Source organism: Rhinolophus sinicus, chromosome 8 (genome assembly GCF_057876585.1).
Source record: "Rhinolophus sinicus isolate RSI-liver-muscle chromosome 8, RSI-T2T, whole genome shotgun sequence".
NCBI classification, from domain to species: Eukaryota; Metazoa; Chordata; class Mammalia; order Chiroptera; family Rhinolophidae; genus Rhinolophus; species Rhinolophus sinicus.
This window is the reverse complement of record NC_142508.1, coordinates 55984054-56007077: the sequence shown is the minus strand read 5'-3', so window position 1 is coordinate 56007077 and position 23024 is coordinate 55984054.

The following is a 23024-nucleotide window of genomic DNA, read 5'->3' as shown; positions in this document are numbered from 1 at the left end:
GCTTACTATGAGTATGTGTCAGGTAGTGACCTAAATGTTTTACAAGCGTTTCAGTTAATCCTGAAAATATTCCTAGGAGCAATATATTGTCCCTATTTCCCAACTAACAGCTAACATTCATTGATCACTTAATAGTGGTATTTACGACGCTAAACTCTCTGCATGCATTATCTCATTTAATTCTTCCAAGAACAGCATGAAGGAGAGTCTACTATTATCCTAGTGCTTAAGGAACATGCTAAAGTTAACACAGCTGGATATGGCAGAGCTGACATCCTAACTCAGCTCCTTATAAAACCCATGACCTTAACCATGACACTAAATTGGCTCTTAAGAACATGTTTTATTCCCAGAATAACGGACTCTCAGAGGAAAAACAAACAAAAAGATGCCAAGGTACACATCACAGCCAACACTGAAGACGGATGGTTGAGAAATCAATCTGAAAGCAGATATCTTTATTCCCCTTATAGCCTTTCGTTGTTATTTGGTGGCTTCCAGCTTTCAACTATAGACTTCAAGTTAATTTACTACAGGATTTGCACTGTTTGTAAATATGGTCTCTTATAGACCACTAGAAAATAAACACAAAGCGCTTAACACCTTGAATGCCCCTTAATTCCCTGCTAGTACCAATATCTGAGTCTTCCTAGAGAGGGGCATAAGAAATACGGAATTTCTGTCAATTATAATGACACCTTGAAAACGACTCCTCAAAACACACATGTGCATGCATACCTCACACACACATACACACGCAAGCTTTTCTTTTTTGTAACATTTAGTAAAATCCCTTGCATTGAGCAAGAACTCAATACATGGCTGTGGAATGGAATAGAATGGAAGGGAATAGAATGCACCCCAATAATATAGAATAAAAAGTCATATGTTCAAATGGAATGAATGTCTAGCAATTAAATGTAATAGCACAGAATGGACTGGAGGAGAATGGAATAGAGCAGATGCCTAACATCTGATTTGTTTCAGTCTATTAGCATTTCTTTATACTTGAGAAATTTAAAAGGAAGGGCTTGTGTAAAGAACTGGTCCCTGACAGCCATCACAACTCATGCTGGGCTTTGGGGATCAAAATAGGGCCACTCAACAAAGGAGGAGTACCCTCTATCCTGAAGAGCCTCAATCCAGAGCATCCAACACCAAGAATCTTCTTTAATTTCCAGGTAGGAGAAGAGCTGGAAAATCCCTTTTAAGCTCTGCCTTCCTTGGAGCTGGATAGCTCCCACGCTCAGGGCTTTTGCGGACGCTGGGCATGAGGCAAATCCAGGACAAAGAGATTCTGAAGTAAAATTACATATAAAGAGTTTTGGCTTTGGACAGTCTGTCTACAAACTTCAGAAACACTATGTCGAAGGACTTGGATATTGCTAAGCGGTCATGCAAATTCGTCTGACTCTTAATTGTCTAACATCTTCAGAGACGGCACAGGCACTTGCAAAGAGCACTATTCTAACAGCTCCCGTGGGTCAGCTGAGAGCCAGAACGGTTATTCTCCCAAGAGGGACTTTATCTGGCATTGCCATGACATCCTTGGGGACAATGGCCTTAAATGGGAGGCTGTGAGCCTGGAAATCAAGAAGGAAGGCTCAATTCAAGAAGGCTGATGCTGATCTATTTAAAGGTGCTGGTGGGAATGGTGAAGTCTCTGGTGAATTAAGAGGGTCACAGAGTCTGCACGACAGGACATCTCACCACCGCCCCTCGTACAGATATGTCCATGTTGGTTTTATTCCTCTCAATAAGCCTGACTAATACACCATTCATTGCTTTGCCCTTTCCTGCCAATGTCTGACATATTAACGTTTCCCCTATTAACTCATATATCTATAGCTCTGATAGAGATGAGGGGAGAAAGATGGGTGGGGAGGAGGGGAATTTTTAAGAAATTGTTTCATGCAATCATGGAGGCCGACAAGTCCCAAGATCACAGTCAGCAAGCTGGAGATCCGGGAGAGCCAACGATATAGTTAAAGTCTGAAGGCTAGCAGGCTCGAGGCCCAGGAAAAGCCATTGTTCCAGTGTGAGTCTGAAGGCAGGAAAAAATATCGATGTCCCAGCTTGAAGGCAGTTCAGGCAAGAGGAAATTCCCCTTTACTCGAGGGGCCTTGTTCTATTCAGGTCTTCAACTGATTGGACGAGGCCCACCCACATTGGAGAGGGCAATTTGTTTAACTCAGTCTATTTAAATATTAGAAACACCCACACAGAAACATCCAAAATAATATTTGACCAAATATCTGGGTATCTTGTGGCCCAGTCAAGTTGAGACATAAAATTAACTGTCACAAATGGGTTCATCCATGTAAAGAAACGCCACGCAGCCATTTTTTAATGCAATAGATGTAGACACTCTGACACAGGAGGATGTCCAGAAAATAAGCTATACAACTGCATATACAGAGGGTGCGAAAAAAATGTGTACACATTTTAAGAAAAGAAAACTATATTAAAATTGTAATACTCAATATGTACTGATAACAGAAGATGAATACAAGTCACGTTTGACTTCTGCAGTTACTAGATGTACTCAGAGTGGTTACCATCAACGTCCAGACACTTCTGATTACAGTGAACTACTGCCGGGGCATTGTGGAACAAAGTGTCCCCACTGGTATACGTTTTTTTGGCACCCCCAGTATATATGTACTTTTTTAGAAAGTTTGTAGAAATATAGAAAAAGTTCTGGAAACAGACACAGTGATTTCTGCCCCCTCCCGGACCCTCCGTGGAGAGTAAGGGGAGTATGTGCAGTGTAGTAGAGATATTTGTTTTGTTTTTTATAATAATCACCGAAATACACTAAGTGCTTGCTGAATGCTCGGAACCATGCTAGCATTGTACATACACAATGTCAATTAATATGCATAACAACCCTGTAAAAATACTCATTCTATTTTATAGGAGCTGGAACAAAGTCCTAGGGAGGCTAAATAACTATCCCAAGTTCACAAGACTTGAATGTTGCAAAACCACAATTCAACCCCAGTCTGTCTGACCCAAGACGGAGTTCTTCCCATGGTGTACTTTCTCCCCAAAGAGATGACTTTCACATAAAAAATATATATGTATATATACGCATATATATAGATACATATGTCTAAAATAAAAATATATGTATATGTAAATATATATGCACACATAAAATAAAAATACACATATACATATACATGTAGAGAGAAAGAAAATTATTTTTCAATGCACCTATATTACTCCTACTTTTTTTAAGACGAGATTTGAAAATTCAAAAGCAATACAAATGGATATGGTCTAGGAAAGGAGAAAAAAGAAACACAGTGGGGGAGGGCAAATCTTTTTTTTTTTTTTTTTTTAACTGTTTTATTTTGTGTTTGCCCAAAAGCAGAGCCTGAGACAATGACTTGGATGCATGTCATCTGCTTGGGAGGTGATGCAGAGAAACAGGAAAAGCCAAGACAGGGCAGTGCGCTGGGGTCACTGCTACAAACAACAGGGTGGGGTCCCACCAGGGTCTCAGAGATGCAGGCAAGTGCCTCTCAGAATTGCCCACCTGAAGGAGAAGTTGGGTCATCTTCCACTGGAGTCTGCCCCCTTAATGGAGGGTTATCCCCACGATGCTGATTCCCTTCAGGAGAGAAAGCTTGTGGTAGGAGGGTGCCAGTTAAGGTGTGTCTTACCTGAAGCTGAAATAGAGGTGGGCAAGGGGATGTGACACAGGAATATAAAGGAATCCATTATATGCACCATGTGGAAATTTTGTGAAAAGGGGATCTTGAGATCATTTTTATTTTTAAGCAGTCTTTTTTCTAAGGAAAAATATGGAAAAGTGGCACAGACTATTCATTTTAGCCAACCCTGACTGCTAACCTGTTGGCACACAGTTTTGAATGGTCATGCTAGGAGAGATGGAGCACCCAGCCAGCAGACAAAGATGCAGAGGAAAGACAACCCACAAAAGAAAAGTGTGGCTTCCTTGCAGAGAGGCCTTTCGGACACTCATGATGAAGCCCACAAGCTCCACTGCTCTGAATTGATGCTCAGAGAAAGGAACACACGGCAGGGAGTTTAACATCAAATTGCATGTAAACTTTCAGCTACGTTCCTCCTAACAGCTGCCTTGGGTAAGGATCCTGGCAAGTGCTTTTAGATTTTTATTCATGTGCAGACAGGAGAGGAGGTGAGGAAACAATTCTGAGATGAAGAACTCCAAATTATGAGAAGAATGCCAACTGTCAATAATCAAAATAATTCTTCTCTGCATAATCAACATCATGTCGGCACAGCTGCTGATGAAGAAACAATAAACACCAAGTAAAAATAAAAATCTTTTTTTCATGCTACCTTACAAGGAAAAGCTGCACTGGAGTAAGGCTTTGTGAAATAGTTCCTAAAGCTTGCAATCAACATTTTCTTGAAATTACAGCTGGCATCTTGCATGTAGCAAACTTCTTTCTTTCCACGTTATTATTTATTTATACTTTGTAGAGATGCCTTAACACTCAATGGCTAAAGCCATTTGCTTGACAATAGATCATGTGCTGCCCAATGGAATATTGAGATTATATATGTACATGATGTCTATGGTGTGTGTGATCAGGATGGTGTGACACTTGGCCCATGGTACAGAACAATCAGGCTCTGTAGGGTCTCAACCTTGCTGTGTGTTCCATAGTCTGGCATCAATTGTTTTGTGGAAGGGAGAGAATCTCAGGTTTCTTGAATTAAACATCAGGGACTCCAGAGGCATTAGGGTATAAAGTGTTAGCTCTGGAGTCAGACAGCTCGAGTTTGAATTACACTCTGCCATTTATTATCAAATGACCTTGAGAATAACACTTGACCCCTCGAGGCCTCAATGTACTCATCTGTAGAATGGGAATAAGAACATTCCCTCAGCTGTTTGTGGTAGGAATTAAGTAAAATAATTTATGTGACATGCCCTGCACAATGTATAGCCCATAGTAAGTGCATTGTCAATGTTAGCTGTTCTAACTGTTCTGGAGTTAGCTCAGAGCATCAGAAACCTATGTGGTGTGTGTATATATATATAAATGTGTGTGTGTGCATATGAATATATACCATATATATGGTGTATATATATATATATATAATCGTATATAAGTGTGGTGTGTGTATATATAAAAAATTTAAAAATTAATATTATCAGTTATTAGTGATCACTCATAGATGTGTTAGAATATCTAGAAAATGATTTAAAAAACGATATTACTGACACAGAACTAAGCTCAAGGCTTCAAACATATCAAAAAGGAATGAGATGAGAGAGGTGGATGTGGTGTAGCCAAGTTCATGGATTGATGCTTCAATGTTTTATTCTCAAGCAAGCACCTCAGCCTCTCATTCACAGGCTATTTGTTCTTACAGTGCATGTTATTCTAACAGGCTTAATTATCTGGCTTTCAATTCCAGAACAAATTAGAGGCAGCTAAACTGATGGGAGCAGAGAACTGCTACCAGTAGACATACCATCTCACGTAAGCTGTTCTATCCCCACTCACCAGCCCTTCATTTCTCATGGGTTCACACCATCATTCCCTTCAACATTCCTCATATAATATGATTTTGATTCCCTTTGTTACCTTAGCTCTCTCCTTTAAACCCGCTCCATCTTTTTTCATATCTTCCTTAAATCAAAATTAAATGCAATGTGCATGTGTGCTCGGCCAAAACTTATTAGAGTCCAGGCTTTATGAAGAGGTCACAAACTCAAAACACTTCCCGAGATAGTGAAATATAGTAAATGAGTGAAGAAATCAAGTATAAGCTAATAAGAAATGGTTTCTCTTATAGTGAGTAAATGAAAAATTCTTGGAATATCCAATGGTCTGACCCAGACAATTTGTGGAAGCCAATTGGGACATAACATATGGGCCCAATAAGACCAAAGGAAAGAATGGATATTTCAAGTTTGGGGAGAGGTGTCTTCATCTTTCCTTTTGGACACAAACAAGGAAGCATGGGCTGTCACTTTGCTCCTGAATGCCATCCTACAGCTGTGAGAGGAGTGAGATCCAAGTCGAGAAAGTCAGGAGGAAAAAACAGAAGGAAGTTTCGTTCTTGATGGAGTCATGAATTGCTGAACCGGCCCGTCCTAGAGCACACCCTAACTCTTGACTTACATAAGAAAATAAATGTTCTCACTATTTAAGGCAGTTAGAGTTAGAGCTTCCCGAATTGCCCTCAACAGCATCCTAGAAAATACAGAATTCAAGTTTTAATTTTTAAGCACTGTGATAACCAAATAAGACTTGGCTGGGAGTGATACAGAAACCTTGAACACTTGAAATGCGAGATGTGCTCTAAATGCAAAATATTCACAGAATCAGAAAAACAGTATAAAAATGTACAAAGTAGCTCATTAATATACTTTTTATATTGATCACATCTTGAAAATATTATTTGGTAGTTAAATAATGCTGGGCTAAATAAAAGATATTAAGTTAATTTCATCTGTTTCTTTTTACCTTTTTTTCTTAATGTGGCCACTAAAAAATTTGAAATTACGTTATGTACTTGTATTGCATTTCTATCAAACAGCACTGATCTAGTTACTGAGTCCTTCCAATCAGCCTAACAATATTCGGTCACACAAAACTATTCAGTCATATTTCACTTACTGTCAACAAACATCTCTGAACTTTTGTTATCCTTTCTTGTGCTAAATCATTCGTCACCATTCTTTCTTTTGTACAGTTATTTTCTCAGCCTAAGTAAAGAACTTACATTGACCCTAATTATAGCTTATCCTAAATCCACTGCAGTATCCCAGGGGTTCCAGAGGGCATGATGGAAATCTGTGGGGGCAGTTTGGGTTGTCACGTGTTGGGGGGGGGCACTGTTATTTAGTGGGCAGGGGCTTGCAAGTCTAATAGTGGATACAAGAACTGTCTCACTTCCCACAACACCATTCCTATAGATGAAAAACTATGTTTACACATAACTAGCCAGAATCGAATTCCATTTTCATTATAAATACAGGGAATTTTTTGCCTGAGGTTAATGTAAATGAATTTTCCAGGAAAGCAACTATTATACAAATCAAGGGAGAGGTATGCTTTGTTTTGTTCAGAACTTGAGAAGTTATTTACCATTTTAGAAAATCCCATCATTTACCACAATGTCACTACTGGTATTTGAGTCGCCTGCATAGCTCAACTGCTCCAGTCTACATTTGAGCTGTTATAGTAAGGCAATTCTACATGTATGTAACAATATACTTATCTCACTCTTATTTCAAAATGTCCGATATAAAGAAAAAGTGTCAGTACTTTTCAGCTGAAGATTGTCTTACTTCTCTTAAATCCAAACTAACTCCTTATAACAGAGGCAAGCAACTGAGTGAAGTCAGTTCTTAGATAACACAATAATATATGCATTCCTAAACAGTCACCTCATTACACAAAATCACACACTAAAATCTACAGGGCCTACGGGGAAAGTGGAATGAGGGGCACAACACTCAAAAACATTGACAGAGACACATTAAAAAAAAGAACCTAATAAAAATGATTGCACAGTTTTATACATGTTAAATGGTTAAGAAATACATATGTACTGCAATAAAAGTGGCATGTTACGTTGAAAGAGACCTGAGGTTTGCTTGTGTGAGCATGGGCAATGGAAGGGCTGCAGCTTGTGAATTATTGTGAAATGGAGGCAGGAGGGCTGTCTGAATGGGAAGGAAAGTTGTAACAGCAGATTTGGGTGGGTGCCGCTTCCACCAAGAGGTCTCTGGCTTGATATTTGAGTCGCGTGCATTCTCAAGTTTTGTGTGTTCTACAGGCTGAACTCACCAGGGTGCCGTTTTCTGTGTTCACCTTGCGCTTCTCGTGGATGAAATCACTCATAAGCAAACACGAATGCTCACATTGCTCCCTTATATATCAGTCACAGTGGAACAAATTCACATTTTCAAAACAAGTATGATAACGGAACGGACTGTACTTCATTATATTTCCTAGTGTAGGTTTATTCTAACATTACTTTCCTTTTATTTCTCCCTTATATTACATGTAGGGCATTACACTGATGTTTAGAAATTACATACATAGGTAGCTTGCGTTATCGATGACCTTCATTTTATAATAATGAAAGTGGGATTACGAAATGTTTTATATAAAGAAGGCACTGGGCCTGAAAGGGTTGGGAAGCTCTGTTCTAACCTACTGGACGGTTGTTAAAGAATTGCTTTTCTATGCATTTGGAGGATGGCATTCAGGAGCAAGGTGTTATTCCTCTTTAGTAGGTGTTATCCATAGATTGGTGCCATTCAAATTATTGTGTCTTTCAAATTATTCAAACGATTTTTTCCAGAACAGGACTAAAGAAAGAGTTCAGGTCATGCCACTAAAAATCACCCTCCAACACTTCCATTAGCCAGCACCCTGGACATTCATTCAGTCCCAAGGCCACCTAACCTTTCACATCTGTCCATCGTGTTCAGAGACTGGCAAAAGAGGCCCTGCCCAGAGGCGTCCCGGTGTCCAGCCAGCCCACACGCCTGCCACATTCACATCATCCTTCTGTCTAAAATCCTCACCAAAGAGAGAAGCACACGTCATTGACCTTTTCTGGAAATGCCAGTGCCCGCTCATGTTCCTCTTAGAAAATGGCGCCCTGAATGGAGACCAGTGCTCTGTGGTCTGATCGGCACGGGAAACATCAACAGATAAACATAACACCTACTTTGTTTGGGGGTTTTGTTTTTATCGATGGAGACATTGTCAAAAGAAACAGAAAGTGATTCTTGGGCTGGACCAAGAGTTCTCAAATCCAAACACTTGAACAGCATTTTAAGATCCAGATTCCCAGGCACTTTTCCAGACCCACCAAGGTCGCATTTCTGGAGGCGGATCCTAGGAATTGGTATTAAAAGTGAGTTGCACAGCGGTTTCTAGTGCGAAGCAGCCATGAGTAGAAGCAAGCATCTTAATCATCTGTTCCTTCAAGTAAATAAATTGCTGATGCCAGTATGTGCCAAGTACTGGGCTAGAGGCTGGGGTTTCAAAACCACGGTTTTTCAGCTTGTGAGACATACACAGTATAAACTAATGACTTCATACAAGAGGCAAATGTGATGATACAGCAGTGTTTCTCAACCTTTTTTTCATTATCGCCACCCTAAAATGAAGCATTTTTAAGGTATCTTTTTTTCTAATCTCCTCCCCACACTGTGTAAGCTTATATAGTGTAGGTCTGTTTATGTGCTGCATGTATTATATATCTGTGCTTTATACACAAAAAGAATGGTATTTTTGCCCCCCCAAGAATGAATTTTTGCCCCCTTGGGGACAATATTGGCCACACCGAGAATGCATGAGATTGAGGCATATAGGAAAGATGGAAAGAGCACAGAGAAAGGGAGGACTCACTGCCTGGGACAGTCAGGGAGGGCAGAGGAGGAAGTGACATTTGAACCAGGTTTTGCAGGATGAGTAAGATGTGCCACCTGGGAAAAGGGAGGGAAATGGTTCTGGAAGGAATCGCTTTCAGGCATGTTTGCTAAATGTTTGTGAAGTATGGTGTGCTTTGAGATCTACACGTCCACAGAAAGAGTGGGGAATTAAAAAATACAAATTTTAGTACAATTTTTAGATACAAACTGACTCTTACAAGGTATCAAATCCCAAAACCCTTTTAGGGCAGGGGAGTGCATAGGGAGCAGAACCCGGGAAGAATGCTGAGTTATTAAAGGTAGGTATTTGGTTCCTTTAATTTCAGTCTATGTCTCAGATAGAAAGACTCCTGAGTAATAAATAATAGAGCACACTTTGGGCGTAGTTCATTCACCACACTCCCAGACACATTTCAAATACCATTCAAAGCGAGTCGTGAAAGGTCTGATTAATATACAACACAGAGCTCTCTATATATACTCTCAAGGGTAAAAATACTGCTGAAAAGCCAGTTCCTTTAAAAGCTGAGCATCTAACACCACCTTGTGAATGATAATAAATGGCAGGCTGAGCCAGAGGTAGACCACCCGCTGTCTGGGTCTGCAAGTTTATATACACAGAAATGCATACCCATTCTTGGGCCAAAAGAACAGAATCGTCTTCCGGTGAGAGAAGATTTCCTATGAGACTCCTGGTATTTCCCAATCCCAACTTGGTCAGAAATAGCAACCCCAACTCTCATGGGTAGTTTTCCTTTTCTTTCTGCCCCCCCCTCCATATTTCCCATTCAAGCTACACTAGGAATGTGTATCTATTTGCTATTAAAATAACACGGCAGTTATTCTTCCTAAAGTCAGAGAAGTTTAGGATTATTCAACAATCTCAGGTCCCTCCCCGGCCTCAGGGAGCTTATCATCCACTAAGAGAGGCAGGCCTTGAGCAACAAACTACACAACTGAATTCAAACGTGACCATGACAAGGAAGAATTAAATAGTATTAGACAAATGCAACAAACAACTCAGAACCTGCAACTTCATGTGCAAATCGGGATGCTTCATGCTTTGCAAGATACCACAGCAAATATGAGTTTATGTTATGGGTGAGGACAAAGAAGAGAAAGCCTTTCATGAGGTTATATTTCTTTCCTCGTGAAAAAAAATGTGACCAATGTTTACCCTCTCTAATTATTACAATTAGACCTCCATCCATTTGAATAAGTAATGTCTAGCACCAGATTTATTTCCTAATGGTCATCATGGCCAAAGAGAATTATACAAGGCTATTACAGCATTGTTTGTAGAAGAAAAAGTACTAATCCAAAAGGGCATTAGTTACATGCATAAGGTACTTCTATTCAGTAGTCAAAAGAATAGACTCGTGCGATAGATACTAATATGAAACTACTCCAAAAATATTGTTGAGTTAAAAAATACGGAAATGTAGAATGACATGTAGAGTGTGCTTCCAATTGTATAAAAGTTAAGGAGAGGCATACAGGTACCAGCACCCTTACACATCCAGAATATCTCTGGAAGAATACACAGAACATGCTGACAGTGGTTGCCTCTGGAGGAGGGAACTGGATGTATGAAGGTCAGGAGTAGTAAAGAGACACATTGTTCATTACATGTACTTTACTATTATTGGAAATTTGCCACATCTGGTTAGAAGAAAACCGTTCCAACAACAAACATGGAGAAAAGTAGTGTTAACCAACAATAGACACTATTCACTTTGCAATCTGCCCTCCATTCCAAGTGTGTTTGCTTAACAGAATTCTCTAAATGTTTAGGAATAAGGTAAGTGCAATTAGATGGGTGGAGAGCAAGCTTCAAATACCATCGTGGTGAAGGTAAAGGGGGCCATGTGAAGAGCACACAGAGATACGTGGGCTATTGGTCACAAAGGCTGAAGGATGCAGCTCTGGTGGGAAACATGATTTTAGGTGATACGTAGACACTTTGTTGAATAAAATTGATTCACATAGTAAAAAAAAAATTCCCTTTTCAAATCTTTTTTTTCCTCAGATATAATAAAGGAGGAAGTCTCAGTTGGGTACAAGTATGTCTTCACAACCTCTGGACACTTTCCTGGAGTTAAAATTTGATGACAGTGTTTTGATTTAATTGTATTTCTTCTAACTTACATCTTTCTTAGAGCAAGTGACTCTGTTTTGCCATTCATGATCATGAAACAAAGCTTCTAAAATAAATGTATTTAATTTTAATTTTTTTTTTAAATGAGCCATTTTAAGTGAAAGTATTAAGTAACACAAGAGGTACAGGGAGATGTCAAAAACTGTGCACGTGATACATGAATGACGGTGGTGTCGGAAGCAGTGACTTGAAAGAAAAATTATTCTCCGCTTCGAGTAGAGAAGTTGCCCAGTTGTGTGGTTGTGATTATCGTTGATTTTGTATTTCCCTCCCACCAAACAAGCACTGAATAAAAATGAGGGAGGTTTTTTAGGAAGCTGCCGTTTCATTGTCATTGCTCGCCCGCCGTATTGAACAAGAATACCACTGGTTTCCGAGAGCCGATTCTTTGGATGACTAAGAACACTTAGAACTAAAACCGCGGGCACAAAGTCTGAAGGCCTAATTAGAAGTATGATTCTTGCCCCAGCGTGCGACACTGGCCCTTTTGTTAGCATCCCATGAGAGAAGAAACACCTCAGCTGAAATCACAGTTTCCTACTCTCTCCGTCTCCAGTTCCACCACTTTTTCATTAGCTAATCCCAATTAGGACACTTTTTTTACTAAGACCATAAATCTCTGCCACTCTCAACAGCATAAATTATACAGTAAATAACTGCGTTCTGTGTCTGTCCAGAAAAATAAAAAAACTTTTTTTTTGTTTTTTCAGTCCATGGGACTCAGAGCTGCTACATCAACACTCATGCCTTTGGATTTGGGTTTTTTTCTCTGGCCTGCAAAAGCAACACTTCTTTTAGGAAGAAAATTACCAATAATGTCCTTATCTAAAATGAATCACAATCAAATTATGCGTTTTCTTTCTATTGGTGAGCAATTTAAGGTAGTGGGGAAAAGCTTGTGTTAAAAACCTACCTCGATCATTTACTGGCTGAATGACCTGGGACACTCATCCTGTATCATCCAGGCCTGTACCAGCCACTGAGGAGACACACCGCATAGGATTTTGTTTCAAAATAGATGAAGGAACTTAAGAGACACCGTTTAGCACGGTGCCTGGCACAGAGAAGGTGTTGTTGATATCAGTTGTTCATACCTTAAATGGTGACTTTTGTTGTTGTTGTTTCTTTTGTGGTAATCGTTTAACCCAAAATTTCATATGCTAAACTAATTAAAAGAAACATACTTTATCCCACAATTAATTTTCAAACTCATTTATTACTCATTTCTCTATAGTTTAATTAAATTAAATTGAGCAGCATATCAAATATTGATTTTTTAATAAAATCTTGATTAACAGTCGAGCAATTATCAAACACAGTTTTTCATACCATTCCTGCATTTCAAGTGGAACCAACCTGAAAACCAGTTTGCTTCTAAAATAAGATATATATATATCCATATACACGTCAGGCATTTTCAGCAAAAATGGCCTCCCAATCCTTTTATTAGCAAAGATAAGCAGCAATGTCTGACTAGGGTTTTAAAAAGCTTAATCCAGTTATTCATCTCATCTCCAATTCGTAGTGAAAGGGGAAAAACAAAATAGAATCAATTCCTTTGATAAACATTAATTTAGCATCTACTACGTACAAGGCACTGTCATACATTGACCAACACAAGTAGAGGTTAGGAAGATCTAATCCTATAGCTGGTTTCAATGTGTGTGGAAGAAATCGGCCACACATGAAAACTTTAATTGTATTAAATGATAACCGGAGAGGTGCATGTATTCCAACTCTTGAAATTACTGTTGTGTAATTTATGTGTATAGGCTCAGTCTTAGGAGAATATAATGTAAATGTGATGGTATAAATTATCAATAGTATCATATTAGCCATTAACCATGTAAGTATAAGCCACTTAGTAAGTTAAATATTTGGGTTGATAGTTAAGTGCTGAAAGAATTTCTAGCTCATAACTATTGCAGCAGCACCATCTAGAGGATTCTAAAAAGTAACACAGACAGGTCATTTCCCCAAACTTGCCATTTCTTCCTAGTTAGAAGAAAAGAAATATAGCTACTGCGTTCCAGCAAGTTTCGTCATTTAAAGCATTTTATTCCTACCCACATCATTTTGCATCTTCTTAAAGCTTGAAATTGTTATGGGATAACTAAATGAAATGGAATATTGTCACAAACCATAATGCAATTGGGCAGAGGACCCCAATTTCCCTCCCAGAGGCGAAGGTGGTACAGGCGTGTGTGCTGGCACATCCCAGGCCCTGGGACATTATGACATGAGCCATGACTGTCTCCCACCCCCCCACACACACACACACACCTCCTTAGTCTGTCTTGATCCCAGGCACGTGAGAGCCTAAGCAAACTGGACATTTGGTAACAACACTTCAAAGTGATATTCCTGAGCTACTGTCCAATGTCTATTTAGAGGCGTTGAGAAGAAATGAACCTTCTACTGTTAAAATTGTTTATACCAGCAGATCACTTACTAATTTCCTTCCGCTGATCAAAGTGTAATCAATGTTCTGGGGATGGGGTTGAAAGAACCGTAACAAAACATTTCCTATTTTCTACAGTTCTCATTCTCTCTTCCCTTATTTTTTGTAATTTTTCTCAACCAGGACTGCTTTGGATGCATATTAAAAGGATGAAAATATAGATAATAAAATAAATATGCTCTTCCGAAAAACTAGCATTCTCCTTGTGTTATTTGGTTTCAGAATTCCAGCGGCCTTGGCTGACTCTCGGCTGACTGCAACCTCACAGCAGAATGGCAAAAATGCACTTTTAATACGGTTGGGGCCAGTGAGGCGCAGGGGAAGCGCTCATCTCCATTTCCACTGGAGGGCGCTGTCTGCCTCAGTGAGGGGACTGACCGGCATGTTGCCCGCCAAGGCGTTAAATAAAGAAATCTGAGTTAACCTGCCCCTTGAAGTCAGGGTTCCTACCTGAGCGTACTAGTAAAGGGGCATACGAAGCAGTAGCTTATTCATGGCAATTTTCTGAATTGCAGGTAATGCACTTGGGTCCAATTTACCAAAGGAATAGTAGGTTTTGCCTAGAGAAATCTTTTCCCCATTCTGTATGCTAAAGTCATAAGTAAATTCATACCAAACCATAGTAATTTTAGTTCTTTGAAATGTCTTCATTTTTTTGTGCATGCTTTCCCTCTATTCTACCTCCACATCTATTCACATAATGAATGTCAGATTCTCTTTTATAACTCAGCTTAGATATCACTAACTCCAGAAACCCTTCCAGGACCCCCTGACACTGGGTCAAGAGGACCTCCTTCGTGCCCCAATTGCAACCTATGCTTCTCCCATAAGGAAACCAGATGCACAGTTCTGTAATTACTTGTTTAAGCCATATCCCCCACTAGGCTGTAGGGACCATGAAAGCAGCGGATATTTCAATCTTATTCAGTTGTAGTTCCTGCATCCCCACGGTTTTGACTCAAACACTCCATCAATATTATTAAAGGAATAATTGCCCTCTGTAAGTACGACGTACCTTGGGAAGGACTCTGAAGTTCCATACATAGTCTCCATTTCTTTGCCTTCTAAACATGTGCCTCAACACCCCCACTTAGCTTGCTCACTTACCTTGTTTTCTTAATCCCTAAAGTGGTCAGAAGAAAGGCCCAAGATTCCACAAGGAAAGTTGCTTCTTCCTAGTCAAGGTTTATGGCAATTCTGCTTGGCAATCTCTTCGCTATCTCCACACTCATTCTAGGATCTGCAGACATCCCATCTCAATTCCTGAGTCAGCTGCAAGAGAAGTGGTCAACCAAAATATTTACAGAAGGGATCTTCCTGGGGTATCTGGTATGCTATTTATGAAGCCACAGTCAACTGGGAGGAAGATGAGATCCCTCCCTCTTTCTAACCAGGTAACAAAGTCCTCTTCTGTCTTGTACGTACGTGGCATAATAGCACAGAAGGAAAACAAGCGAGTTCAACTTTGTTTCTGGCTGGGCTACTTACTGTGCCCATGGAAGGACTATAACATGTTGGAATAAAAGAGCATTGGGACATCTAGGTCACTTGAAAAGTGTACAATAGGCACTCAAACATGGAGTCAAAGCCATCCTGGGAAGTTCCAAACTAGTATGAAATGAGATTTACCCCCTCTGGATCTTTATTCTTTCATGAGACTTCTTTGCCTCAGAGACTCCATCTGCAAAATGGAACGAAGCCTACCAAAGTTCAAGGGGTCGTTGTGAAAGCAAATGAGACAGGGCACATCTTAGCGCTTGAAAACTCTGCCCAGCTAACAAAACATGAGAGATTATTAAGTGTTAATAGAACGGCTAGACTGTCCCTCATCCAATAGCCATTATCTTTAGTTTTTAACGGTCTAGAGAGAATATTTCACTGCTTACATCCTGACATAGGTTTAATTAGGAAATAACACTTAAAAGAAAATTAGCCTAACATACGTTAATAATCAGTAGATTCTGAGACAATGAACCAGGTAGAGATCATTAAGGTGCAATAACGGGGAAACAGCATATACAGTTGTATTGTTTTGTTTATTTTCATACTTATAATTGTGTAAATGGGAATATACATACAGAGGATAACAAGTAAACATTTTTCAGCCAATTCCTTTATATAAAGTCTAATTCATACATAAAAATGTTTGTAAATTATTGGAAACTGGTAAAACACAGGATGAGAAAGTTCCAAAACTGACAAAAGATACTAACACACAGTTTCGAGAGGCACAATGAATTCCTACAGGATAAATACAAAGAAAACCACACAAAATAAAACTGCAATGTATGAGTGATTCACTTTCTCCACATCCTCACCCGCATTTGGTGGTGTCACTATTTTTTATTTTAGCCATTCCCATAGGTGTGTAGTGCTAGTTCATTGTGGTTTTAATTTGCATTTCCCTAATGGCTAATGATGTTGAATTTTTTTAATGTTTTTAGTTGCCACGTGTATATCCTCTTCAGTGAAATGTCTTTTGCTCATTTTCTAACTGGATCACTTGTCTTTTTACTGTTTTGAGCATTCTTTTATATTATTATTTAGACATATATTTAAATACTGTATCTAAATGTCCTTTATCAGATACGTGGTGTGCAAATATTTACTCCTGGTCTGTAGCTTGTCTTTCATTCTCCTAACAGGGTCTTCGCAAAGTTTTGAACTTAGATGAAGTCTAATTTATCACTTTTTCCTTTTATGTGATGTGCTTTGGTGCTAAGTCTAAGAACTCGTTGCCTAACCCTAAAGCATAAAGATTTTTTCGTATGGTTTTCTTAGCTTTATAGTTTTACATTTTATATTTAATTCTGTGCTCAATTTTGAGTTAATCTGTATATAAGGTCTGAGTTTCAAGTCAAGGATTTTTTGGTTTTTTGTTTGTTTGTTTTGTTTATGGATGTTAAATTTCTCCAACACCATTTATTGAAAAGGCACTGAATGCTTTGGCACCTTTGTCAAAAACCAGCTGGGTATATTTGTGTGGGACTACTTCAGCGTCCTCTATTCTGTTGCATTGATCTATGCATTTATACATATACCACACAATGCTGATTAGTATGGCTATGTAATGGGTCTTGAAATTGCATACAGTGATTTCTCAAACTTTATTCTTCTTTTTCAAAATTGCTTTAGCTATTATATTTCTTCTGCTTTTCAATATAAATGTTACAATAATCTTCTCTATATCTATAAAAAATCTTGATAGGATTTTGGCTGGAATTGTGTACATGAATTTGGAGAGAAGTGACATCCCTCATTTATTTTGATCTTCTTCATTTTCTTTAATCAGCAGTTTGTAGTTTTTAGCATAAGTCCTATGCATGTTTTGTTAGATTTATATCTGAGAATTTCATCTCTAGTTGTTGTTTTTGTAAGTTTCTTGGCATTCTCTATGTATTAAATCATGTCCTCTCCAAACAGAGACAGTTTTATTTCTTCATTTCCATCTGTTAGCCTTTTATTTCCTTTTCTTGCCTTATTGTATTAGCTAAAAGTTCCAGCACTATGTTGAACAATAGTAGTGAGAGAGGACATCCTTTCCTTGTTCCCGATTTCAGGAGGAATACATTTAGTATTTCAACATTAAGTATATTATTTATAGCTTTTTCATAGGCACTCTTAATAAAGTTATAGATGTTTCCTTTGATTCCTAGTTTGCTAAGTGTTTTTTTTTTCAAATCACAAATGAGTATTAAATTTTGTCAAATTCTTTTTCTGCACTGACATAATCATGTGATTAGTTTTTCTTATTTAGCCTGTAAATATAGTGGATTATATTGACTTGAGTTTTGAATGGTGAAAGTCTTGCATTCATGAGATAAATGCAGTTGGTGATAGTGTATAATTCTTTTTATACTTGCACATTGCTAATTATATTATCAAATATTTTGTTAAGGATTTTGCATGTATATTCATGGAGGGTATTGATCCATAGTTTTCTTTTCGTCCTTTTTTTTCTTTTCTTCTTTTGGTGTTGTCTTTGGTTTTAGTGTCAAGATAATGCTAACTTCATAAAATGAATTAGGAAGTTTCCTACCTTCTATTTTCTTATTCTTCAAACATTTCATAGGATTTTCTAATGAATATCCAGTAAAGATTTATTTTAGGGAATTTTCAAATTATTAATTCAATGTCTTTAATAGTGTAGGGCAATTGAAATTATCTGTTTCGTATTGGGTGAATTTTTGTGGTGGGTAGTTTTTAAGGAATTGATCCATTTCATCTAAGATGTCAACTGTATGTGAAATTGATCATAGTGTTCCCTGTCTTTTTCTTATCTGCAGAGTATGTACAGCATTCCATATTTCATTGCTGATACTGTTAATTTGTTGTCTCTCATTTTTGTCTTTGCCCTTCTTCCTAGAGGCTTGTCAATTTTATTGATCTTTTCAAAGAACCAACTCTTTGTTGCATGGATTTTTCTCTATTGTTTTTTCTGTTTTAAATTTTGGTTTATGCTCTTATCTTTATAATTCACACTCTTCTACTTACTTTGGGTTTATTTTGCTCTTATTTTTCTAAGTTCTTGATGTGAGAGCTCACACTATTAAGATGTTTCATATTTTCTAATGTAAGCATTTAGTGCTATAAATTTGTCATCACTGCTTTAGCTGTATCCCATAATATGTTGTATTTTTATTTTCATTCAGTTCAGTGTAATCTTTTTTATTTTCCTTAAGATCTCTTCTGTGACTGATGGATTATTTAGAACTGTGTTGTTAATTATCCAAGTGTTTGGAAATTTTCCTATTATCTTTCTGTTATTGATTTCTAGCCTGACTCTACTATAGCTGGAGAATATATTCTGTATGATTTCAAGTCTTTCAAATTTGTTGAGGTTTGTCTTATGGCCCAGGATGTGGTCTATCTTGGAATATGCTCTGTGGCCTCTTGAAAAGAATACAGGTTCTGCTAATGTTGGTTGGAGTGTTCTATGTCAACTATTAATAGATCTTGTTTGGTTGATTATGCTGATTAGGGTTTTCTATCCCTGTTGATTTTCTGTCTGATTCTTCTATCAATTGTTGAGGAAGGAAATTGAAGTCTTCAACTATCATTGATAATGTGTTTTCAATTCTATCACTTTTTGTTTTACCTAGTTTTCAGCTTTGTTGTTTGATGCATACATTTTTTAATTTGCTATGTCCTCTTGGTGGAGTGACCATTGTATCATTATATAATATTCCTCTCTGTATCTAGTAATTTTTTTGGTCTGAAGTCTATTTATCTGATATTAATATAACCACTCTTTCTTTCTTTGGATTGTTTAATGATGTACCATTTTCCAACCTTTTATTTTCTACATGCATATATTATTGTATATGAAGTCAGTTAGTTATAGACATCCTATAGTTAGGTCATATCGTTTTTCAACCCTCTGTGATGACCTGTCTTTTTATTGATGTATTTGGGCTGTTTATATGTAATGTAACAATTCATGTACTAGACTTAAGGGTGGCAATCCAGGTTCCCCTAAAACTGCTGAAGGGAGTGGGGAAGTAACTATTTAACACCCACTGGGATGACAGTACAAACTCCCTTCTCAGCCTTCCCTGGTGAGGGAGTGGGAGGAGTTACAGCAAGGTGAGAGTGGAAGTCTACACTCCCCACTTGGCCTTTGCTAGTCTTTTTCTGTGGGATCTGGCTGGAGAAGAGTGGTTATTTTCTAAGTTTCTAGCCTGTTGGCTGTCCTTTTCCTGGTCTTTTGGCTAGAGGATAGGCTTTTGTTGGGGCTTTTTAAAAATTTCTGTGCCTGTCAACATTTCTGGGTTACCAGCTTCTTCAGCTCCAAGACTGGAATATATCAGACAAAATGATAATCCAGGTACCTTACAATTATGTCATTCCTCAGGTCCCAAGGTCCCTAGGCAATCTAACTGATTCTCTCCATCTTTCAGAGTCTTGTTGTATTTGTATAATTACCAGAGTTTTAGTTATACTGAGGGGAAGGAATAAGGAAAAGTACATCTACTCCATCTTTCCAGAAACAGAAATCACTGATAATTTTTTTAATTTAATTCTGACAATCTCTGCCTTTTAATTGGTGTGCTTAGACTATTTACATTTAATGTATCAGGATTTAATTCTACAGTTATATTATTGGTTTTCAGATTGTTCCATTTGTTTTCCATTCCATTGTTTGCCCTTTTCCCTTTTATATTATTTGAACAATTACCCAAGAGGGTACCTTTGTCCTAATAAGAAGTAGAAAATGGTTGATCTTCTGAAACCCTAAATCTATAATTCTGTAATTCTACAACATCAGGTCAGTTATGTGGAATACTTATTGACATCACTGACATCTTCTAATTCTGCCTTAATATTAAGGGACAATTTCAAAGAATCTAGTACTTTCTGGAGCAAAACCAGTAGAGACAATTTTAATTTATCTATTGTGCTGTTTTACTAGCTCTGTGTACTTTTTTATTGGTTGCCCTAAGTATATGTAATATACCTCATTTTTCACAGTCTACTTAGAATCAACACTTGAACACTTCAAGTGGAATGTAAGATCCTTACCCTTATATAGGTCTACTTACCCTCCCCCCTTTATGTAGTATTTTCACATACTACATTTGCATACTTTGAAAACCCTGAACAATGTAATATTTTGTTTGTTTGTTTTCAATCATCAAACATATTTTGAAAACTAAAGAGAAGAGGAACAGTCTATTACAGGTGTCAACAAATTTTTTCAGTAAAGGGCCAGATAACAAATATCTTAGGCTTTTCAGGCCATACAGTGTGGGAGTAATGATTAGCAATTGCCATGTGGAAGTTTCTGGAATGCAAGCAGTGATCTATTTCTTGACCTAGTTGAGGGGTTACACAGGAGTTCACTTTGTGGTAACTCATTGACTGCACATTTTGTTTTATATACACTTAATTTTTGTTAGTAACTCACCAACTTAACTTTTGTTTTGTGCACCTAAATTTTTGTGTGTATTATACCTATAAGTCAAAGTGATTTTAAAACTAAATAGGTCAAAGAGCTTAAAAAAATAGATCAGAGACCTTGGGACTTATCAGGAAAAAAAGGAGTACTATAAGTACATGGAATTTATTGCTCCCATCAGCCCTTCCTTCTTGGAACAAAGTTAATAGATGAGAAAATATTTACAGTTTGCCATCAAACCTCCGATACTGAGAATATCTACTGAGTGCAATGCACTGAGATGGGAACTGCTTGTTGGAGCTAGAAGTTTAAAAATGGGAATTAGGGAAAAAAAATGAAATTAGAGGTGGATGAATTACATTAGATAAATATTCTAAGTAAGTAACAGGACAAAGAATAAGAGAACAAAGAGAAAGACGTTCTTTAGTGAGAAAGTCAACAATACAAACTCTGGATATTTGTCCTAAGGAGGGAATGAAGGAAAAGGAGGTTGGAGAGAGGTAGTTAGAAAGGAGAGAGAAAAGAAACAGGGGAGGGAAGTAAGGAAGAAAAGCCTAGAGAAATAGAAATATGAGGAGACATGGGTGAAAAGGAATGAAAGGGAGAAGGAAAAATGGAACAAAATAAAAAAAAGGAAGATGCAAGAAAGAAATAGGTTAAATGATCCATATTGGGCACCAGGTATAAGCCAGGCATTTACCCATATAATACCATTTAAATCTCGCATAAACCCTCTAAGGTAGATATTATCTTTCCTGTTTTATAAATGAGGAAGCACAAGCCCTCAGAATTTCTTTTACTCAAGGAAACACATAGAAACATAAACTCTAGCTATATATAATGCCAAATTATGTGCTCTAGACGTCAGAGGGGTAGTAGATGGGGGGAGGGGAGTTATCACTGTGTGAGGGATATAAATGATAAATGTCTATTACATTGTTCTGTACACCTGAAACTAATAAAAATAATAATAATTCCAATGGGCAGGATTCCCATATGGGAAGTAAACTTTTATGTTACACTTGAGTCCTGGAAAGAATTACCTAGAGGATAGTTTTGTCATGATAAGAAGTAGAAAATGGTTGATGTTTTGAAACCCTAAATCTGTACTTCTATAATCCTATGGCATCAGGTCAGTTATGTGGAATATTTACTGACATCTTCTAATTCTGCCTTAATATTAAGGGACAATTTCAAAGAATCTAGTACTTTCTGGAGCAAAACCAGTAGAGTACTAGGACATGTTTCGTTTAAGTTGACAAACAATGCCTTAACTTATAAGAAAATAGGCACAAAATACATTTCATGGCCCAGTTTATAGTGTTTGCTAACTAGGCAGGAATGCCAGAGATATATGGAAGAAAACTTAAGATTATCAAGTTACCTGAATTTCTTCAGGCTAAGCAGAGAGCAGTAGCAAATTATCCAAGAAAAGGAAGGACCTCAGAAGAAAATCATCTCATTTTGACCAAATTATGTGAAGAATGGTGGATTTTGTCTCTGCATGTACCACAAATGTTGGGGTCATTTCAGAGAACAGTAGTAGTACCTCGGTTTTCAAACGTCTCCATTGACGAACATTTCGGTTTATAAACGCCATAAATTTTATGGATCTATGGCATCATTAGATAGTAAAATTCATGCTAAACCTGCAGTTTTAGGGGTTGACTTTAAAGGTCTGGAACGGAGTAATCAATTTTGCATTACTTTCTATGGGGAAACTGTGCCTTGGTTTTCGAACGTTTCAGAACTTGAACGGACTTCTGGAACAGATTACGTTCGAAAACCAAGGTACCACTGTACTTGCAAAAAGTATTATTCATTAATTCTTTCACTTAAATTCAAAGTTTTAGAACTTACTGTGGGTCAAAAGATGAGGTCAGGGAATGGGAAAAGAAAGGGATAATTCACCTGCATCGAGGATGGGGCAGGGAACATGTCAGACCCTGCCAGGATATGTTATATCGTACAGCTTTGGATAGTCATTATAGTCCCAATAAGGCATAAAAATTAAACCAAGCTACCTCCGAGGAATAATTAGAAGTGAAAATCGATAAGGAGAAAATGGCTCATATTCTCGTCATTGATTTCCTGTGCA